The sequence below is a fragment of the Mauremys mutica genome, chromosome 11 (assembly GCF_020497125.1).
Source record: "Mauremys mutica isolate MM-2020 ecotype Southern chromosome 11, ASM2049712v1, whole genome shotgun sequence".
Taxonomy (NCBI): Eukaryota; Metazoa; Chordata; order Testudines; family Geoemydidae; genus Mauremys; species Mauremys mutica.
Window position 1 is genome coordinate 57165913 of NC_059082.1, and position 20266 is coordinate 57186178.

The 20266-nt window shown below is 43.3% G+C and overlaps 1 protein-coding gene across 1 annotated transcript in view; it reads left to right on the forward strand.

Moving 5' to 3' along the window:
- RBFOX1 (RNA binding fox-1 homolog 1) overlaps nt 1-20266 on the forward strand; it is a 2584986-nt gene that overhangs the window by 27254 nt on the left and 2537466 nt on the right. The gene's annotated exons all lie outside the window — the stretch shown is intronic.

Sequence of the window (20266 nt, forward strand, 5' to 3'; positions counted from 1 at the left end):
ACAGGCTCAACAAAGAAAGTAACAGAACGCCACTAGCCATCACCTACAGCCCCCAACTAAAATCTCTCTAGCACATCAAGGATCTACAGTCTATCCTGAAGGACGATCCATCACTCACAGATCTTGGAGACAGGCCAGTCCTCGCTTACAGACAGCCCTCAACCTTAAGCAAATACCAGCAACTACACAACAAAAACACTAACCCAGGAACCAATCCCTGCAACAAATGCCGTTGCCAACTGTCTGCATATCTATTCAGGGGACACCATCATAGGACCTAATCATATCAGCCACACCATCCTGCACATCTACCAATGTGATATGTGCCAGCAATGTCCCTCTGCCATGTACATTGCTCAAACCGGACAGTCTCTATGCAAGAGAATAAATGGACACAAATCAGACATCAAGAATTATAACATTCAAAGAGCAGTCAGAGAGCATTTCAGTCTCCCTGGTCACTCAATTACAGACCTAAAAGTCGCAATATTACAACAAAAAAACTTCAAAAACAGACTCCAGCTAGAGACTGCTGAATTGGAATTAATTTGCAAAATGGACACCATTAAATTAGACTTGAATAAAGACTGGAAGTGGATGGGTAATTACACAAAGAAAAACTATTTCCCCATGTTTTTCCCTCTCCCCCCGACTGTTCCTCACACTTCTTGTCAACTGCTGCAAATGGACTATTTTGATCACCACTACAAAAAACTTTTTTCTCTCCTGCTGGTAATAGCTCACCTTAACTGATCACTCTCGTTAGAGTGTGTATAGTAACACCCATTGTTTCATATTGATTGTTTCATGTATATATCTTCCCTACTGTATTTTCCACTGCATGCATCCAATGAAGTGGGCTGTAGCCACAAAAGCTTATGCTCAAATAAATTTGTTAGTCTCTAAGGTGCCACAAGTGCTCCTCGTTCTTTCAGCTCTAGGGGTTATTCTATTTCATCAATAAGGAACTCGGGCCCGGACAGCCAACTTGCCCAAGATAATACAGGAAACTTGAGGCAAATAGCACAATAAATGCTGAGTCCACATTCAATGCCTCAATCACAATACCATCCTTCTAAGACACTCTCACAGCCTCGTTCTTATTTGTGAACTCATGAGAGCTGGTTATTTGTAAGGGGTGTGTGGTTTTTTTTTTTGTTTTTTTTCCAAAATCTTAACAAAGCCTGCTGGCCGGAAATATCATGGCAATACTTTTTTCGATAACGCTTGTTTGCTGTATACGCCATTTTGTTTCTGACTTTGTGTTATAGTCTTGTGAAGAAAAGTTATGGGCCAAATTTATCTCTGCTGTAACTCTGCTCATGTCAATAGAGCTACACCAGCACTGAGTTCAGTTCTATAACTATAATTGTGCCGTCCCTGCATCTTAGGGTGTGTGTTGCCTCGGATCACCAAAAAGAAACTACAGACCCAGTTGCTTGTCTCATTCCAAGGTCAGCCAGGGCTCTACCTTGAGTATCCATTAGAGTTTCAAGTTATCTTTCATAATTTCAGGTTCCATCACTGGCTAGATCCTCAGCTGATGTAAATTGTGGTATTGACATTGTTTATAGCCACTGAAGATCAGGCCCAGGGGCTGAATAAGGTATCTGAGAGACCAGTCTATCAGGTCACTCGTTCACATGCTCCATCCCAAAATGTTTGTGGTCTATCGATATCTTTGCCCCTTTCAAGACAGATTTTAACATTTCCAGAAGCTGTTCCCTGTACAGTAACTTGTGTGACTTATCTATCAATGAATCATTAGAGTAGCATAATATTGCTGCCTCTCCTGAAGCCTGTCTACTGTAAATTAAGTATACTTCCTTTCCTTTATCTACCAGGTCTGCAATGGTACAGTGGTTTCCATTAACTTTCTAAGCAGAACAAATACGGCACACTTACAATTGGTTCCATTTCATAGAGAATGTTAGACTGATTTATTCAAATCAATTCATGTTAGCAACCGTAAAAGTGGCATAAGAGCTTATAATTCTATTTCTTAGGAAAATACATTCTGACAGTTTAGGGCATTAGCTGATTAAAGGTAAGCCATTACACGGTGCAAAGACCCATGGCGAGAAAGGGGAAAGGAGCATGAGACTTGAAATGTCTTTCCTCTCCCTCCCCCCCACATATGTCTTAAAGTAGTCAAGGTGAAATAAATATTTTTAAGCATAAAATACAGTAAAATAAGTGATACTAAGAATGAACAATGGGCACTTAAAAGGATCAGGAGTGTGGTTTTTTTGTGTTGCAATACTAGATTCACTCCAAAGCTGATACAAACAGTTATGCATTAAACTTTCTGCTGCCCTGGAATAGGGTTTAAACACTAACCCTTACACCATCCTACATAATGGCAGGCGGAAACAAACAGGAGCTAGAGCGAAGGCTCCAGTATTTTATTTTTTCATGTGGGTGAAGAATGCTTGATACCTCTTTCTCTGCATTTCTGCAGTAATGGAAAGCATTGTTTATCCAGAGCCCTAGGCATCCCAGATGCATGTCGTGCAGCAGCATAGTCATTGATATCTAACAGAACCAAACCCCCACCAAACAAAGCCTCTCTCTCCCCCTACACTTTCACATCTAACCCCTGAGGTCAGTTTCTCATTTTGTTGTGATACAGAAAGGAGTCTAGACTTTCTGCATTAGCCAAAACTGGAGCATTGATAGGAGTTTGACTGATGGCCACTATGGATGTGTTGCCCTTCCAGATGGAAATCTGGAGGAGATGGCTGAGCTGAAAAAGGCAGGCAGTTTATCTAATAAAGTTCACAAGCTGGGTGTCCTTTGGGACTTGGCTGTTCCTTAGTGTCCAGACAGCAGCTGGAGCCATGGGTGCTGTATTTGTGTTTTCTCCACATGGTGAGAAGGTTGCAACTTTCTCTTGTGGATGTGAACATGTGGCCTAGTAATTCATGCCATTGTCCCCTCCAGGTGGAGTTACTCCAATGCATTCTGTTCAGGGCTGCTCCTGAAGACCACTCAAGCTTCAGGTATCAGAGGGGTAGCCGTGTTAGTCTGGATCTGTAAAAGCAGCAGAGTCTTGTGGCACCTTATAGACTAACAGACATTTTGGAGCATGAGCTTTCGTGGGTGAATACCTACTTGGTCGGATGCATGTAGTGGAAATATCCAGGGGCAGGTGTGTGTATATATAAGCAATCAAGAAGCAGGCTAGACATAACAAGGTTATTTCAATCAGGGAGGATGAGGCCCTCTTCTAGCAGCTGAGGTGTGAAAACCAAGAGAAGAGAAACTGGTTCTGTAATTGGCAAGCCATTCACAGTCTGTTTAATCCTGAGCTGATGGTGTCAAATTTGCAGATGAACTGAAGCTCAGCAGTTTCTCTTTGAAGTCTGGTCCTGAAGTTTTTTTGATGCAGGATGGCCACCTTAAGATCTGCTATTGTGTGGCCAGGGAAGTTGAAGTGTTCTCCTACAGGTTTTTGTATATTGCCATTCCTAATATCTGATTTGTGTCCATTTATCCTTTTCCGTAGAGACTGTCCAGTTTGGCTGATGTACATAGCAGAGGGGCATTGCTGGCATATGATGGCATATATTACATTGGTGGATGTGCAGGTGAATGAACCGGTGATGGTGTGGCTGATCTGGTTAGGTCCTGTGATGGTGTCGCTGGTGTAGATATGTGGCAGAGTAGGCATCGAGGTTTGTTGCGTGGATTGGTTACTGAGTTAGAGTTACTATGGTGCGGTGTGCAGTTACTGGTGAGAATATGCTTCAGGTTGGCAGGTTGTCTGTGGGCGAGGACTGGCCTGCCACCCAAGGTCTGTGAAAGTATGGGATCATTGTCCAGGATGGGTTGTAGATCCCTGATGATGCGTTGGAGGGGGTTTAGCTGGGGACTGTATGTGATGGCCAGTGGAGTCCTGTTGGTTTCTTTCTTGGGTTTGTCTTGCAGTACGAAGCTTCTGGGTACACGTCTGGCTCTGTTGATCTGTTTCCTTATTTCCTCGTGTGGGTATTGTAGTTTTGAGAATGCTTGATGGAGATTTGGTAGGTGTTGGTCTCTGTCTGAGGGGTTAGAGCAGATACGGTTGTACCTCAGTGCTTGGCTGTAGACAATGGATCGTGTGGTGTGCCCGGGATGGAAGCTGGAGGCATGAAGGTAGGCATAGCGGTCGGTAGGTTTTCAGTATAGGGTGGTGGTCACATTAACATCACTTATTTGCACCGTGGCATCTAGGAAGTGGACCTCCTGTGTAGATTGGTCCAGGCTGAGGTTGATGGTGGGGTGGAAGCTGTTGAAATCGTGGTGGAATTTTTCCAGAGTCTCCTTCCCATGGGTCCAGATGATGAAGATGTCATCAATGTAGCGCAGGTAGAGAAGGGGCGTGAGTGGACGAGAGCTGAGGAAGCGTTGTTCCAGGTCAGCCATAAAAATGTTGGCATATTGTGGGGCCATGCAGGTGCCCATAGCGGTGCCACTGATCTGGAGATATATATTGTCATCAAATTTGAAGTGTGTGTGTGAGGATAAAGGCACAGAGCTCAGCAACCAGTTGTGCTGTGGCATCATCAGGGATACTGTTCCTGACAGCTTGTATTCCATCAGTGTGTGGGATGTTTGTGTAGAGAGCCTCTACATCCATGGTGGCCAGGATGGTGTTTTCTGGAAGGTCACCAATGCATTGTAGTTTCCTCAGGAAATCAGTGGTGTCACGGAGATAGCTGGGAGTGCTGGTGGCATAGGGTCTGAGTAGAGAGTCCACATATATCCAGACAGTCCTTCAGTGAGAATATACAAAAACCTGTAGGAGAACACTTCAACCGCCCTGGCCACACAATAGCAGATCTTAAGGTGGCCATCCTGCATCAAAAAAACTTCAGGACCAGACTTCAAAGAGAAACTGCTGAGCTTCAGTTCATCTGCAAATTTGACACCATCAGCTCAGGATTAAACACAGACTGTGAATGGCTAGCCAACTACAGAACCAGTTTCTCTTCTCTTGGTTTTCACACCTCAGCTGCTAGAAGAAGGCCTCATCCTCCCTGACTGAACTAATCTTGTTATCTCTAGCCTGCTTCTTGCTTGCTTATATGTAACCCTTCTGCCGGGCCGAAACGATAGCAGCAAGGGCCGGGTTCAATACATAAGGGTCCCTTCCCCACAACATAATGCAAAACCAGCTCGAGCCCCCACCCAGTGACCTGGGAAAATCTTACACACACTTCTGGGCGCCTCGAGGAGGCAATACTTCCCCTCTCGCAAGCACAGAGTCTTGGTGTAGCAGAAAAGGTTTAATACATGATAAACAACAAGCATTAAATTGGGAAAATACCTCAGCTAGAGTTCATGGGTCAAACCGTGAGCAAAGACCCACCCCAGCAAATTGGGCCGTGTCCTTCTCTCGGGGCCCTTGAGTCCAGCAACCCCCAAATCACCCAGTGTCCCAAAAGTCCCACAATCCAAAAGTCTCTGTCCCAGGTCAGTGCAGCCCCAGAGTTCAAGAGTCTCTCTGCAGAGGTTCCCCTCCCCAGCCTGGGTAGAAAGGGGCACCTTACGTGGTTTCGGGGCCAACTGCCCTGCCTCTTTGTGGGGTTCTGCTTCCACTAGTCGTCCCCGCAAACAACTCAGCTCCGCTTGGTCTGTGGGCTGCTCTGCTCTGCCAGCTGCTCTGGTCCACCAGCTGTCCTGTGAGCCACTCCAGCCGTCCTCGCGAGCTGCTTGGCTCCACTCACCCAGTGGCTGCACAAACTGCTCCACTCCGCTCTGCCAGTTGCTCTGCTCCACGGTATTGCTTCAGGCTCCCACCACTCATTAGCACAGTGCTCTCAGCTCAGCAAGTCCAGCTCTTCAGTGATTTCAGCACTTAGTGATTCCAGCTCATAGTAGGGGAGCCCCAGTGCCAGTGAGTTCAGCTCAGTAACCTGTATCTAGATTCTTAAGGGAATCAAAAATTAACTCTGACATTCCACAGTGGAGAGAGGCACAGGTGGAACTGGTGCTTCTGGCTCACACAAGAAGCCTACACCACCCAGTACAGATATCTGTCCCCAGCCTCTCTCTCTTGACTGGGTTTTGGAACCCATGTCCCTTGTCTAGCAAGTGCTATTTAATTGATAATGAAACCCTCTATCATAAGAGTTTTGTAGTTCCTCATTTACTTAATCGGGGTGACAACATTTTATTGCTCCTGCCCCAATAACAATGAAATTGGGGCTCCCACAGCTGTGAAAATAACTATCCCATGCTGCTTTGCGGTATGCTAAGTGGGGTGGGAGTGCTGATGCAAATAAACAAAATACCAATGCAACACTTTAAACTTCTTTCCACACTCCCCATAATTTACCACCAGATGTCAGGGTGGGGCTCATCCTGACTCTGCTTATATATATATAAATATATATATACCGGCCCCTGGATATTTCCACTACATGCATCCAACGAAGTGGGTGTTCACCCACAAAAGCTCATGCTCCAAAACGTCTGTTAGTCTATAAGGTGCCACAAGACTCTTTGCTACTCAAACTTCAGTTAGTTAAGCCACTTACTTAGCAACGTTTCATAGAAGTTGCACCTTTGACCTGTAGACTATGCTGGCGTCCTTCATTTCTGGTTGAAATTCAACATACCAATTTTACTTGATAAAGCCCATTTATTATGTATAAGTTATGGTGGTGCCTATGGGGTCCCAACTGAGATCAGGTCCCCATTGTTCTAGCTTTTTAAAACACATGTTATGAGTGAGGTGGTGGAGGGTGGGGATTACCTGAAAGGGGAGGTCAGCAGGTGGCAAAGGGAGGGAATAGCAGAGCACAGTAGAAGTTGGGCTGAGGTGAAGAGGTTGGGGAAGGTTGGAACAAAAAGCCAGCAATCAGACTAAGACTGTTCATTGTTCAAATGTCCCTGCCACAGCTGCTTTTGTGTCTGCTGCTGCTGAATCTCTGCCCATCCCCTCAGCTCACTCTACCCTGGAGTCTGCCTCTTGCTCTTCCCTTTTATGAGACTGGGGGAGAGGTGAGGCTGTCAGGTCATGATGATCTGGATGAGGGGCACTCCCCTGAATGTGTCAAGGGGGAGGAGTCATCTCATCTCCTGCCCCCCTTTTAGTGCAGTTGCAGCTACCACAGAGACAACCTTTCTGTTTTTGCTTTATGCTGGCAGTCCAGATTTGGTAGGACCCTCAAGCTTCGCTCTCCCTGTTGGCAAGGCATTCTCAATAGTCTTTGACTCAGGAAATTGTTTCCTCTCAGTGGCCCAACGGAAGCTAAATTTTGTTGATGTTCAAACTGCAAGACCCATCTAGTTCTACTGGGCTCTGTGTGATGGGGTGGATTGGAAGACTTGTGTCTCTGGAATGTCTAGAATGGGTGGGAGTTTTTTAGACTTTGATTTTGTATTGTAGCAGTTGTTCTCCTCTGTGCTTGTGCCTAGAAGAGTGTAAAATGTAGTCAACAAATTAAGAAACAAAATGTAAACAGTAATCCCTTTGACAAGACTTGCATGTGTTTCCAGGGGGCTGCCCAGGTTATTACAATGAGTACAGTTTCCAATGCATTGACATTAGGATCTGTTCCTGCTGTATTGAGAAGGGTGAGACAGCTGGGAGGATGAGATAGCAAAAGGAATTTACTTACTGAGGGCTCTATAGTGGCATTTGTTTAACTGTTTTTGATTTGCTAGGTACTTTTCTTACCGTTCGTTTGCTTTATGGTTGCTCATGGATGCATTAGAGTTTTTGGGAGATACGTAAGAGCTGTAAAATGGACTTTGGCGCAAAGATTCAAGCGAACAGAACAAACCAGAGCTTCAGAAGTCTGAGCTCCTTCAGACACATAGCTCAGTAATACAAATAAGTTTATTTCAATGTATGGCAGCTGTTGCTGCCACAAGTTCTGAAGCGTGTTTCTAGCATGAAATCTAATGATGAATGAAATTTAAAGAACTGGGACTGCCAGTACCTTATTAGGACTCAGACACAGATGGCAGGATATGAGAGGGTGGAGGACATATGGCCAGGAGTACAGATCAGCAAAACAAAGCAGGAAAAGGCTTTACTGGAGTAAATTGCAGAGGATTCTGCAGTGATTCCATCCGAGAGAACTTGAACCTTAATCCTGGGCAAAAAGATGTGTATGTGCTTACAGAGATAATATGGTGCAGATGCACTCTTCTCTTGTGCTTCTGCATATGAAGGAGTCAGATGAACTATTGGATCTAGTTAACACTCAGTAAGTAGAGTTTCACTGAGCTGGCATGTCTCCTGGTCATTGTTGCTGCAACTTCTCTCAGCTGCATCTGATCCAAGACTTTCAGACCATGGCCAAGTGGAAGAAATTGTCACAGAGAAAGTTCTCTCAGCATTTTTTTTTACCCAGCATTGCAGTTATCACGAAAAATGAAGTAATCAGGAAGCAGAGCATGAGGCAAGGTGGTGTGCCTGAGCTGCAGAAAAGAGGTCAGCCTCTGGTGCAAGTGGTAACTGCAGCTAAAATATAGGAAAGGGGAAGAAAGGAAGGATTGCAAATGTAAAATAAATCCCCTGGGATCTGTGATGACTCAGATGTCTACAGAGTTTGGGTACTTAAGCAGTGCTGTGTAATATTAACTAAAGCTCCTGTAAGAGCCCTGTGTGGTAGGTGTTGCACTCAATTTACAGGTAAGGAAACTGATGGTGGAATCCATCCTTTCCCCGTGGCTCTTTTGCACTAGTGATGCTAGGGAGAAAGGGCCATAAAGCAGGAACGAGCCAACCCCTCTACCCCCAAGGAATACCCTCAGCCCCAGTGTAGGGTGTGTGTGGGGGGGGTAAGGGGGGAAGGGGTACAGGCTGAAGCAACCCCACACCTTACTTATTGTGGGGCTTGGACTACACTCAGAAATTAAGTTGCTATAACTACGTTGCTCGGGGGTGTGAAAAAGCCACATATCTGAATGATGCAGTTAAATCAACCTACCACCATGTAGACAGTGCAAGGTCCATGGGAGAATTCTCCTATCACCCTAGCTACTGCCTCTCAGGGAGGTGGGTTACCTATGCCACCAGGAGACATCGTCCTGTTGGCATAGGTACCATCTAGGGTGACCAGATAGCAAGAGTGAAAAATCAGGACAAGGGGTGGGGGGTAATAGGCACCTATATAAGAAAGCCCCACATATCGGAACTGTCTCTGTAAAATCGGGACATCTGGTCACCCTAGTAGTGTCTTCCCTGCAGTACTACAGTAGCACAGCACCGCTGCAGTTCTTGAAGTGTTGACAAGCCCTATGTTGTCTGGTTTGTAAGTATTTCCTTCTAAGGACTGAGGTCCAAGTTCTGTGCTGATTCTCCTGACGGAAGCAGCTCTGGCACCTTCCAAATTCCAGATTATTATGGGTATCAAAACTGCCCCTCAGAGTAATTTAGAGTAGCCTCAGGGGCTTAAGCTCCAGAGTGCTATTCTCATGTCTGCATCTGATGAGAACTTAACAACTTTGAGCCGTAATGGTTCATAAAGCTTTTGGTTGTCAGAGACCACCCTGGCTCTGCCTCTGAGATCTGCAGGAGGCACTTTGGCTGGCAAAAGCAACACTGCATCCTTCCAGCCTCAAATACTCAATTTAGAAATGTTAAATTAAAAGTTAACCTTTTTTTAAAGAAGCTTTATTGGTTTGTAAAATATTAATGGATGCCCTTCTAAAGTCTCAGCAGATCAAGAAGGTTGTAAATTAGTTCTTCATTAGATTGTTATTGCTTTCATATGTAATGAAGATACCATATAGCACATGTTTTGAAATGAGCATACTTTGTATATTTCCATGCTATCAGCCTGGCTTATGCAACAGTGAAAATGAATTTCTACACTAATTGTCCTGAGCAGCTAGCACGTGTTGCAGATATCAGGCTTTTCAGCTGATTGTGTTAAATTATTGTCATACTGCCTGGATTTGGGTACAGTGGATGAAATTTACCTCTGCACAGAAACCTGGCAAAACCTGTGCTCCATTTAAGTCCCTAAAAATAGGGTTTAAGTGCTGTATATAGAGCTATGCAAATAAGAGATTTCTTTAGTTTGGTGGTAATTCTGAAAAGCTGGGGAAAATGTTTTGGGTCAAATGAAATATTCAGCTCCAAAACAAAACATTGTGTTTCAACTTCAAGCACTTTTAGATATTTTTGATGCTTTTAATAAAGCAGAGGAAACTTTTTTGAGCAAGGTTATTTTGAACACAATTTGAAACTTTTTGTCTTGAAAATGTTGAAACAAATGTTTAGGGACTCTTGCCTGATTTTTTTTTTCCTTCTAAACAAACTATTTGAAATGGACACGCATTCCCAAAACATTTTGGTGTAGTTGAATCTGCATTATTTGCTTGGAGGGGGAGTGTTAGACAGAAGACGTTGTCAGCTTCTAGTTGTATAAGCCTGATGCTGACCTGTGCAAGGGTGCATTTCACCCCCTATAGCTCATGAGAACATGAGTCCATCTAGCCCAGTAGCTTGGGCTTGCTGTATAGCCTATGATGCATGTGTTTTAAACCCTTATGATTAACTTGTGTGATCTACAGGTGGGTCCAAACTCCTTCCAATTTTAGGAAAGTTTTAAATATAAACCTCATAGCTCAGCTCCCTGGCCAGAGCAATCCTAAGTGGACTATGACAGTAGAACACTATCAATACGAATTCTCAGTAACAGGAAGCACACAAATATCTTTGATTCTAATGACATACTTGTACTGATCTCTACCACCTTGAATAAGTCCTCTGTAAGCACATGCTTAACTTTGAAGCTTAAACATTAAGCACATGCTTATGTGCTTTTCTGAGAAAGGGGCCTTGGCCAGTAACCTATCAATATCTGGATTACTATGTGGATAGACTTTACAGTTATGCCACTGTAAATGCAAGCAGAATTTCCCCCAAAGGGCATAAAGGATAGGTAATAAAGTGCTGTATTATAAACTGTTGACCATGCCTCGTAAATGGGATAAGTTAGCCAGGTGCTCGGCCCAGTAAAAAAGTAAGACTGGATCTACAATATGCGCATCTGTGCCAAAGACAGCTTCAAAGTACCCTCTGATCTGTATACACATGGAATTCCACTTGATAAATTCTTCCCTGATGGCAGTGAACAGCTACAGATTTCTGAATTAATAAGTGAAGTTTTAAGTCCTAAGGGAACCATTATTAATAGTCGTGAGCCATTAAAACAACAAATACTTGTTACTTTCTTGTTGAAGGCTTTTTGTTGCAGAAATAAAAGCAAGACCACCTCTTTCCCAGCAAGCTCACGGTCTGGCAGAAGCAGTTGCTGATTCTTTGGCCATTTCAAATTCTCTCCCGAGATGAGGGAGAGCCTTATAATTGTGTTTTGGGTGTTTCTTTCATGGTGGTGGTTTCTTGGATCCTTTCTGAAACTATCCTCCCTTGGACTATTTTAATAATAAAAATTAAAAAAATGACAACTGGGGAAGATATTCTGCTCTCCAACACATTGGTGTAAATCTGGAGTAACTCTGCTGTATTACTGAGTTTATATTTCTGTAACAGAATTTTTGGCCTATGACCTTTTAATAAAAAGCTATTTTAAAGATAAGCATTTGTATTTCCTCTAAAAGCAGAGGCTGAGATTATTGTAGTTACATGGGCATTAGACATCTGAATCCTGTAGGAGGCTTTGAATCCCAATTCCCATTAACATTAAAGCCCTTGGGTTGCTTTGAAACTCTCAGCCAGAAGGTCAATGGGCCGTTCCTATAGTCTTAGCTAATCATTGTCCATATTTAATGGACACTTTGATAAACTTACTCAAAGGAAGCTGCTAATGGAACACTGTCCAACGTGGAGACAGTACATATAGCAGATAGCGTTTTCTTAATGTGGCTGGAAAACTGAAGACTGCAGCTGTTTTTATAATAATTTACCCCACTATTCAATTTGCTACCACATTCAGTACCCAGATGAGTAGTTTTTTTAGACGCATTGGTGGTAGTAAAACAAACCACCCCACAATCGGTTGAAACACTAATACGTCATTGGAAAATAAAACAGGAATAATCTGATGCAGGCCAGCAGGACTTGAAAGGGGGAGTTCTTGTTAGCCAGTTGAACATGTGGCATAGGTAAGGGCAGTGAATTCCCAGCATGGTAATGGCATGGCAGCAGGAATATTAAAGGGCTAAAAGATTAGAGAAAGGCATGCTGTTAGGGATGGGCAAACTTGTTTGGCTTAGATTCAGATCCATTGGAACATGGCAAATTGGAAAGGTTGATTCCAGGTACTATAATGTTGGACTCGCATCATACTTAAGAGAGATGGAAAAGAAACAGAGGACAATGAACATAAGTACAGGTTCTGATTGTTCCATCATAGCTTTGAGTGTGGGTAGAGGAGGCTCTTCTCCGTCTACTATGTAGCACAAGCTTCCCTTTAGCTAGGAAAACATGTTCCTGTGTTGCTTGGGTGGTGGTTTGTAAAGGAGTCATCTTGGGGGTTTTCCAAAACCAGTTCAAGTCCAAGAGGTTCCACGAGCCTTGAACTCCATGAGGATCTCCCATCCCTACCACTTTGTGGACTAGAAAGGAGAGAGATTGCTCTCTGAACCTTTGCCTGCTTTTAACTCACTATGAAACAGAATAAAGGCTGCTATCAGCTAGATTCTCAGGCATGTCTTGTAAAATGTTCCTGAAAGTGGGACATTGGGCTGTCACCAAGCAGTCATGGCAGGAGCTGAAATGCAGAGTGATAGGCCATTCTGCGTAGTATATAACAGCTAGCAAACTTCAAGAGTCTCTTTCATTGCATCACTGGCCAAATGCCTGAGGGATGTAAACCTTGGGGTGTTTCTGATTCTTCCCCCCCCCCCCCATTGGCAATGCATGTACTACAAAGTAAGTGACCATGTGTTTTAATTGCAGAATGTAAGAGCTAATCTTTTCATCGGTCTGTCTGAAGTGATCATATATCTACTGACTTCTGGCTGAAGTCCTGCCATATTCTGTTAGCTATTGAATGGGAGTGTTGATGAGTCTGATCAGTTCTAAAGGATATAACAATGGCTGACATGTATTAGCTGTGTTTTCCCTAGGGCCATGATAACAGAGGAGTGTTCCTTACATGGATTTCCTTTAAGCATAAACCCAACCCATGGGTGTAGACAGCCATGAAGGCAGATACAATGCTGTGATGTTGCTAGAAATGGGGAACAGGATTCCTGGAGCCCCTTCATGGAGGTGCACACGTGCTGCACAGATGTCTTGTGCATCACTGCAGGCCTGGGGCAGGACTGATGGGACTGTATCTACCCAGATACACTGGTCATTCTGTTCCACAGGTTGGATGCGAGATATATAGGGCCTAATCTTCAGAAGTGCTAAGCCCAAAAAGATCCCATTGAGTTGAACTGGTGGGGTGGATGCTCGGCACTTCTGAAAACTAGGCCCGTGGATTCAGATACAAGTACTATAAAAGTCACTTGGTGAAACAGATTTCTAGAGCACTGCTCCAAACATAGTACCTGATAAGATCATAGGGAAACCTGAACACAAGATCTTCCAAGCTGCTTGAGCTGATCTGTATAAAGGGAAACCACACTGCTGTTTTTCCACTCAGATTTTCCAAGCCTCTCCATCCTCAAGGATAACCTGAGAGGAAACCTCTGCCCTCAAGTTCCCCCACTGAGATGCATCAAGATAAACCCTTTAGTCAAAGAATTTTATCAGAATTGTTTGCTAGTCCATAGCAAATGCTGTTCCCAGAACTGTGCATGCTGCTGCTAGCACGGCTGACACTGATATGAGGGCTAATGTCACCAACAGGCAAACAAAATGGCTTCTGCGCCATTAAAAACACAGGGAAGACTAAATAAAGAGGGCAAAGCAGGCAGGGGCAAAATGTTGCTTTCAAATGAACGATGTCAAAACAATGCACAGAGAAGAACAGCACCACTGCCAGTCTAAAATGAACAGACAGGTGCACCATTAGCTCAGGATACTATTCCAAAGTAAGGCCAGCTGGCATGCATACATATAATTCCATATTATTTTTTATATATATTCCTTTAGGCCAACTGGCAGCCTGTGCATTTGCGCACATGGATATTTTAGGTCCTAGCTCTAGTGATTTCACATGACTTCCCATGCTCAAAATTCAGACAAATGCCGACTGAATCAAGTTAAAGGATGGGAATGAAGACCACACCAGGGAGCAAGGCACTTCCCTATGCCGCAGTGCTTCAGGCGTATGAATAATGGGAGTGTTTGTTATTTCAGACCTCGCTAGTCCAAAGGTTGGAAGTTGTCATATAAACAAGCTAGTAATAGAGATGTTCCTGCCACATTCACTCTAAGTTATAACCAATACAATCAGCGTCTCCAATGTTTGTCAGTGAACATAAAACTCTCTAACAAGGAATAATGAAATATTTACAAGCTTTTTAGAAATGATTAGGACAACATGATGCAGAGTTTAATGTGGAAGCTAATATAAGTAAACTGAGTATATAAAATTAATTTTTCATTTATGTTAATTCATTTTCAATCCTATCTCTCGACAATCTGTCCTCTCTTTAGCAATAAGAGATGGCAAGCTACCTGATTTAACTTAAACGTAAGGGTTGATTTTATTTTTTTTCCATTCGCTGGACCAATTTTACTCAAGTAAAATTTACTCAAGTAGCTCCACTGACTTTGGTGGCATTACTCCTGTTTTACTTTGATATAAGCGCTTAATATACTGCCTGTCTTCTGGTAATACAGGCACTTTGCATTACATTGAACCTGAGCTACAGATCCTGTGTTCTTCACTGGAGGGGTTCTACATTGAGCAGTTTTATATCACATTGCGTCATGAGCTGAGATGCATTGAGGAAATGCAATGGGTATTCCACCAAACTCAACACCATGATGCTTCAAATGAACTGTTGTCATGTGACACTTTCTCCCTCATACTCCTTGTTGAGATACAGAGCTGTAAACACTAAACCTGCCGATTTTCCATTGCAGCAAAGGGGTGGCTGTGGTCAGAGAAGCTGGGTGGGTTTTCAAAAGCACTCTGCATTGGCGTAACTCTGCTTGCACTGGAATCCATGGGGAAACGCCCATTGTTTTCAACAGGAGCCGCGGTAGGCCAAGGCAGAGCTTTTGGAAAATCCTACCCATTGTGTTCATGTTTGCAAGCCTGCTCTTGACTTTCTCTGGGTGAAATTCACACCTGTACAGAGGGCCAGCATGAGGCCTGTGTAAGTAACACTTAAAGGCTTGTTTGAGGGCTTAAATGGGACTTAAGTGATGTGTAGACCCAGTGATATCCCCTGCATGAGGTGAATTTCACCCTTTGTGAACTTGAACAACTCAGGCTGTCAGTACTTCAGTTTACTCATCTATAAAATGAGCAGAAAAACACTACTTTAGCTCACAGACTATGGTGAACGTTAGTAGGCATTTGGGAACTGTTCTGAGTTGAGCTGGAGGAAATGTTTCAACTGACAGTGTGAAAATGGCATCAAAATGTGCATTTTTGCACAATGGTGAGGATTTGCGTTTTGGGGTTTTGTTTGTTCCCCTAGCAGTATTACTGTGTGTAATAGCTGCCACCTCAGTGGAAGAGGAGGGCATGGTAGCTGAAGTGTTGTGTGAAGTGGCAGGTGTTTTTGTTAACTATTGAGGCAAAAGTAGTGTGCAGTGCATGGCAGCATTGAAAGTATAGTTGCTCTGATACCAAGGAAAAGTTTTAAATCAGTGTCTTTGCATGAAGAAAAGCAAGGAGAAAGTGGATCTAAAAGTGAAATGCCTAAGACTGGCACTTGATGATACACTGCAAAATAATTTGCATATTCTTAATATAATAAGTAAATGTAAAACCAGAATAAATCTTGTACAAAGCACCCAAGATCAACTCTGGAGCTGATAAATGAGGTTTCTTATGGTTATACAGAGCAATAAGGATACTGGAATAATTTATAGGTGCCAGGCATAGGGATCAACTATAATTACAGATAAATCTACAGCTGACAGGCTACAAGCAAAAGCACTTATTGTTTGCTATGGTGCTGATGAATTGTCAAGAGAAGTCTGAATGGGGTGATATGGATGGAATGTTGTTGGTTTTTAATGATGGGATATGAATCCCAATTACGGCATTCAGTGAAGGTTCAGTTCTGAAAACAGTAGTGATTGCTCTGGATGACTCACTAAAAATATCTGCATAGTGACTGGAGAAAGAGGTTAATAGGCCAGTTTGCAAAAAAGAACCAGGAAGGGGTTAACGGTTGTCCTTGAAACCTGGATATCTATCCTAATGAGGTGTGTTTGTGTATATAATTTGATACTTACTGCTGTTGCTTTGGTGGCATGTCAGTCACTGAAGACTTCTCTTGCAGTGTGTGGGTTCACTGTTCTGGTATTTGAATTACTCATGGTGTGCAACTTGATTTGCATGCAGGCAAGGTGAGGATGGGAAGAAGTGGTGAGCATAATGTTGAAAGCCAGGAGAATGGCCAACAACCATTTTGCAGGTGACGTGGAATTCTCTTACCGATGCAGCAGGACTGGTATAGATTCTCTATGAAGGGATGTGGGGAGCAGAGCCCTGGCCCCTCCCCCTGCCCTGGGTGCCATGCTCCAGGCCAGGGACATGGGCTAGGGGGCCAGGGCAGGTGGAGGACCAGGGGGTAAGACCACAATTGCGGAGCCAGTGCCCCCCCTCTACACAGGTTCCGGTGCTCCTGTGGGGTCACCAAATTGGCCCCCTTGGGCTTGTGCATAAATCTGTCACTGTGCACTACAGGTTTACAGGTATGCTGACATATTTATGCTGCTATAGTCCCAAGTGTGTAGATATGGCCTAAATCACTTCTTGAATACCATCTTCATGGGCAGTGCTTTTGGCAGGGACATCAGTACAAATAACTCCATACTTTTATAAGAAGGTTGTTTTACATTATCTGATCATACACCTTATTCTGTGGATCCCTTTGCAGTAAGAGACCCCCGATGCTGCTCCAACTGGTTCACTCTAGGTCTTGGTTAAAAGTAAATTTGAAATATTACCCTGTCAGTTTTTTGGTACCTTTCAGTTTGTTCTTACTGACTGCCTTAGTACAGTGCCTTTGAATATTGATGTGAAGATAAAGTGAGTAAGGTAATATCTTTTACTGGACCAACCCCTGATGGTGGGAGAGAGAGAGAAGCTTTCGAGCTACACAGAACTCTTCAGAACCCCAACAGAAATTTGTCTAATAAAAGATATTCCCTCACCCACCTTCTCTAATATCTTGGGACTAACACAGCAACAGCAACACTGCAAACAACAACAATGTGAAGATTATGCATTGTACTGTACTATAAAACCCAAGAACAGATGCTGACAAGCATGAGATCAGACAAAACTATATATAACTTCTGGGGCTACGTAGCTATTCTATTTGTTGATGATCTTGCAATTTTTAGTCATGGTTCGAAGTCTAAATATCTTGGAAACTAGTCACAGTGTTTCCCAAGGTTTCAAAGCGCTGTGTGTCTTGGTTCACTTGGTTAATGTATTTGAAGTGGGTGCTAATATTGAGCAAACTGTGCTTATTGCATATTTGACTTGTACTCGGTCTTGCAAATAGAGCTGAAGGGCAGCATGGAACTTGGAATCTGAAAATGCTCATTTGGTAGCAAGTGCTTTCTTTCAAAATATTAGGTCAAATACTGATACTTAAGGAAAAAAAGTGAGATATTGTTAAAAGTAATGGCTATTACTCTCAGTCTAACTTTACTGGGTCATCTTCTACCTCAACTGCAGTTAGTGTAACAGTTATGCCAGGAGCACAGCTAGCTAGAATAAAAGGGACAAATAAAAGTTGCTGCTGCAATGTCCCCTATCCCAGACTGGTTATTTTATCCACCCCCTGCCAGTAGTAATGATTTCATATTTAGGCCCTGATCCTGGCATGAGCTCTCTGTGCAAGGCCACTGCCGCAGTATAAAACTTAACCCTGGACTGAGTGAATTGAAGTGGTGCGTAGGGACCCTGAATGAGACCAGGGTTCCATAGTGTTAGGTGCTATACAGACTTAAGGTACATAACAAGAGACAACCCCAGCCCTGAAGATCTTACAATCTAAATAGACAACAAAGAAGATTACGGAAAGAAATAGAACATACAGAACTGGTTTTTTAAAAAAAAAATTCCTTTTTGCAAAGAATTTCAAAATTTGTTTCAAATTGCCACAAAACAAAAATTTCTGAAATATTCTGTGAAATGGAATTTTTGAAAAATCTATTTTGGGAGAATTGAAACACATGTAAGGAGCAGGCCAGTTGGGGAGCTGGACAGCTGGCTGGGCTGGCAGGTAGGTGGTCAGGAAAGCCTGCAACCTGCCTGTCTGGTTTCTGTCCAAAGTTCTGATGGAACTGATGCATTCCCATGAAATGTTTTGATTCTGTTGAACTGGCATTTTCCAATGGAAAACTGTGTTAGAAAACTTTTGACCAGCCCAAATAACAAACAATCAAGGTGAGCAATGGGAGGGTCTGAAAACAGTGTTTCAAAATTATTTCTCTGTTAGCATATTGGGTAAGGTTTGGTTTTGAGGGGCTAAGCTAATCAGAAAAACAAAGAAAGGGAGCAAGAACATGGAGGCAGGGGGTGGGAGTGTTACGGAAAGGCAGCAGGTGCATTAGTAAGGCAAAGGGAGCTTAGATTTAACGATGAAAATACTTTTATTTGAACACCGCGTAACACTGCGCTGAGAACCTGCTACAACAGAACCCTACCTTTCGAAATGGAGGATGACCTGAGATCTGCAGAACAATTGCAGTTGCTCAGTGCAGGAGGGGAGCATGGAGAGCAGGTGGAGTGAGGCTGGAGGGGAAGGGCTTGGGAGGTGGTGGAGCAAACAGCCAATCAGGAGAGGGAAAAGAATTTTCCAAGTCAGATGGGTAGAAAGCAATTGGACACTGATGTCATCCCTGTCCAAAGATCCTTGCTCATACTGAATGAGATTCTGAATGGCCGCTTCCAGCAGTTTCTTCTTCTCTGAGCTCATGTGGCTGGGGCTTGGTGTCTCCAAAACAGAAGTGTCCTTTATGTGGTTTTGTGTTAGGGGGTTGCTGGGGATAGGGGAAGGAGGAATAACCCCAGTTCGTTGACAGTTCCCTCCTTCCCCCATGGAGAAGCTGCACCTGCTATAAATGCTTGTCTCTGCTCCTGCTGGCAGATTCTCTGTTCCTCCTAATTTTATTAAAGAGAAACAGAATTCTCAATGCTGCAGGTTTATTTTTTTTCATCTTGTGAATCAGGAAGGGTGCACAATACAAAAGGTAAGGGAAGGTAGGGTAGTGTAGGTTGTGAAGTACAATGTGTGTTTGGGGGTGGTCATTCTAGAAGTTGAGCAATTTAAAAAAAAAAATCAGTTAGGCCATATGAAATTATCTCTAAGCATTTTACCAACTGACACTATCTGAGCCAGACAGGTGTTACTATATTTTATGATGGGGAAACTGTATCCATTTATTTTGGATGTCTCCATTTTTGGATGCTCAACTTCAGACAACTTGGGCCTGACTTTCAGAGGTGCTAAGTACCTGCAACTCCACTTGACTTCAGCTAGGGCTGTGAGTGCTCAGTGCCTCCCAAGTGAGACCTGAGGTGTGTGTCAAATTGTAGACACGGATATTGACTGGGTATCTAAATATGTACTTAGCAACTGAACTTAGGTCCCCACTTCTAAAAATCATGGCCTCTGACTCATAACTTTCTGTGCAGAACATCTCCAGATGTTTGTGGAAGGCCCCAGAGGGGCTTAATTCTCTTTCTGCAGGATATAAGGAACTCCCACTAAGGCTATGGGAGTTAGCGCAGAGAGAACAGTGGACCCCAGATGGTCTTTGTTACTCTGGATTGTGTTGCCTCTGATGCGTTGACTATCCGAAGACCCAGGAGAAGGAGGCACATGTTATGGCTATTGCAAGTTAATGAGGAAGGGACAGAACCATTCCAAACAGGGCAATGCTCAAATGTGGGACACAAATTTCTGAAATGCTCAGCAAACTTGCAAAGTAAGGGACAATGGGGGAAGAATCCTGAAGGGAGGTGGGTTGAAATGAACTTTGCTTGGTAGTAAATATTTTACAGTTATTTTTCATGGTTAATCATGCTCCATTTCAATATTAGTGTTTTAAAGCAGTGCATTCCTCTGAGATGGAGGTAAAGTTGGGTCTAAACAGAGGTGCAGCTGACTACAGCTCTATGTGCTGTTTTAAGGAAAGTTAATTTCTTTGGAGCAGTGCAAGCATAAATGCAAAGATTTTGGCAAAGTGAGCAGC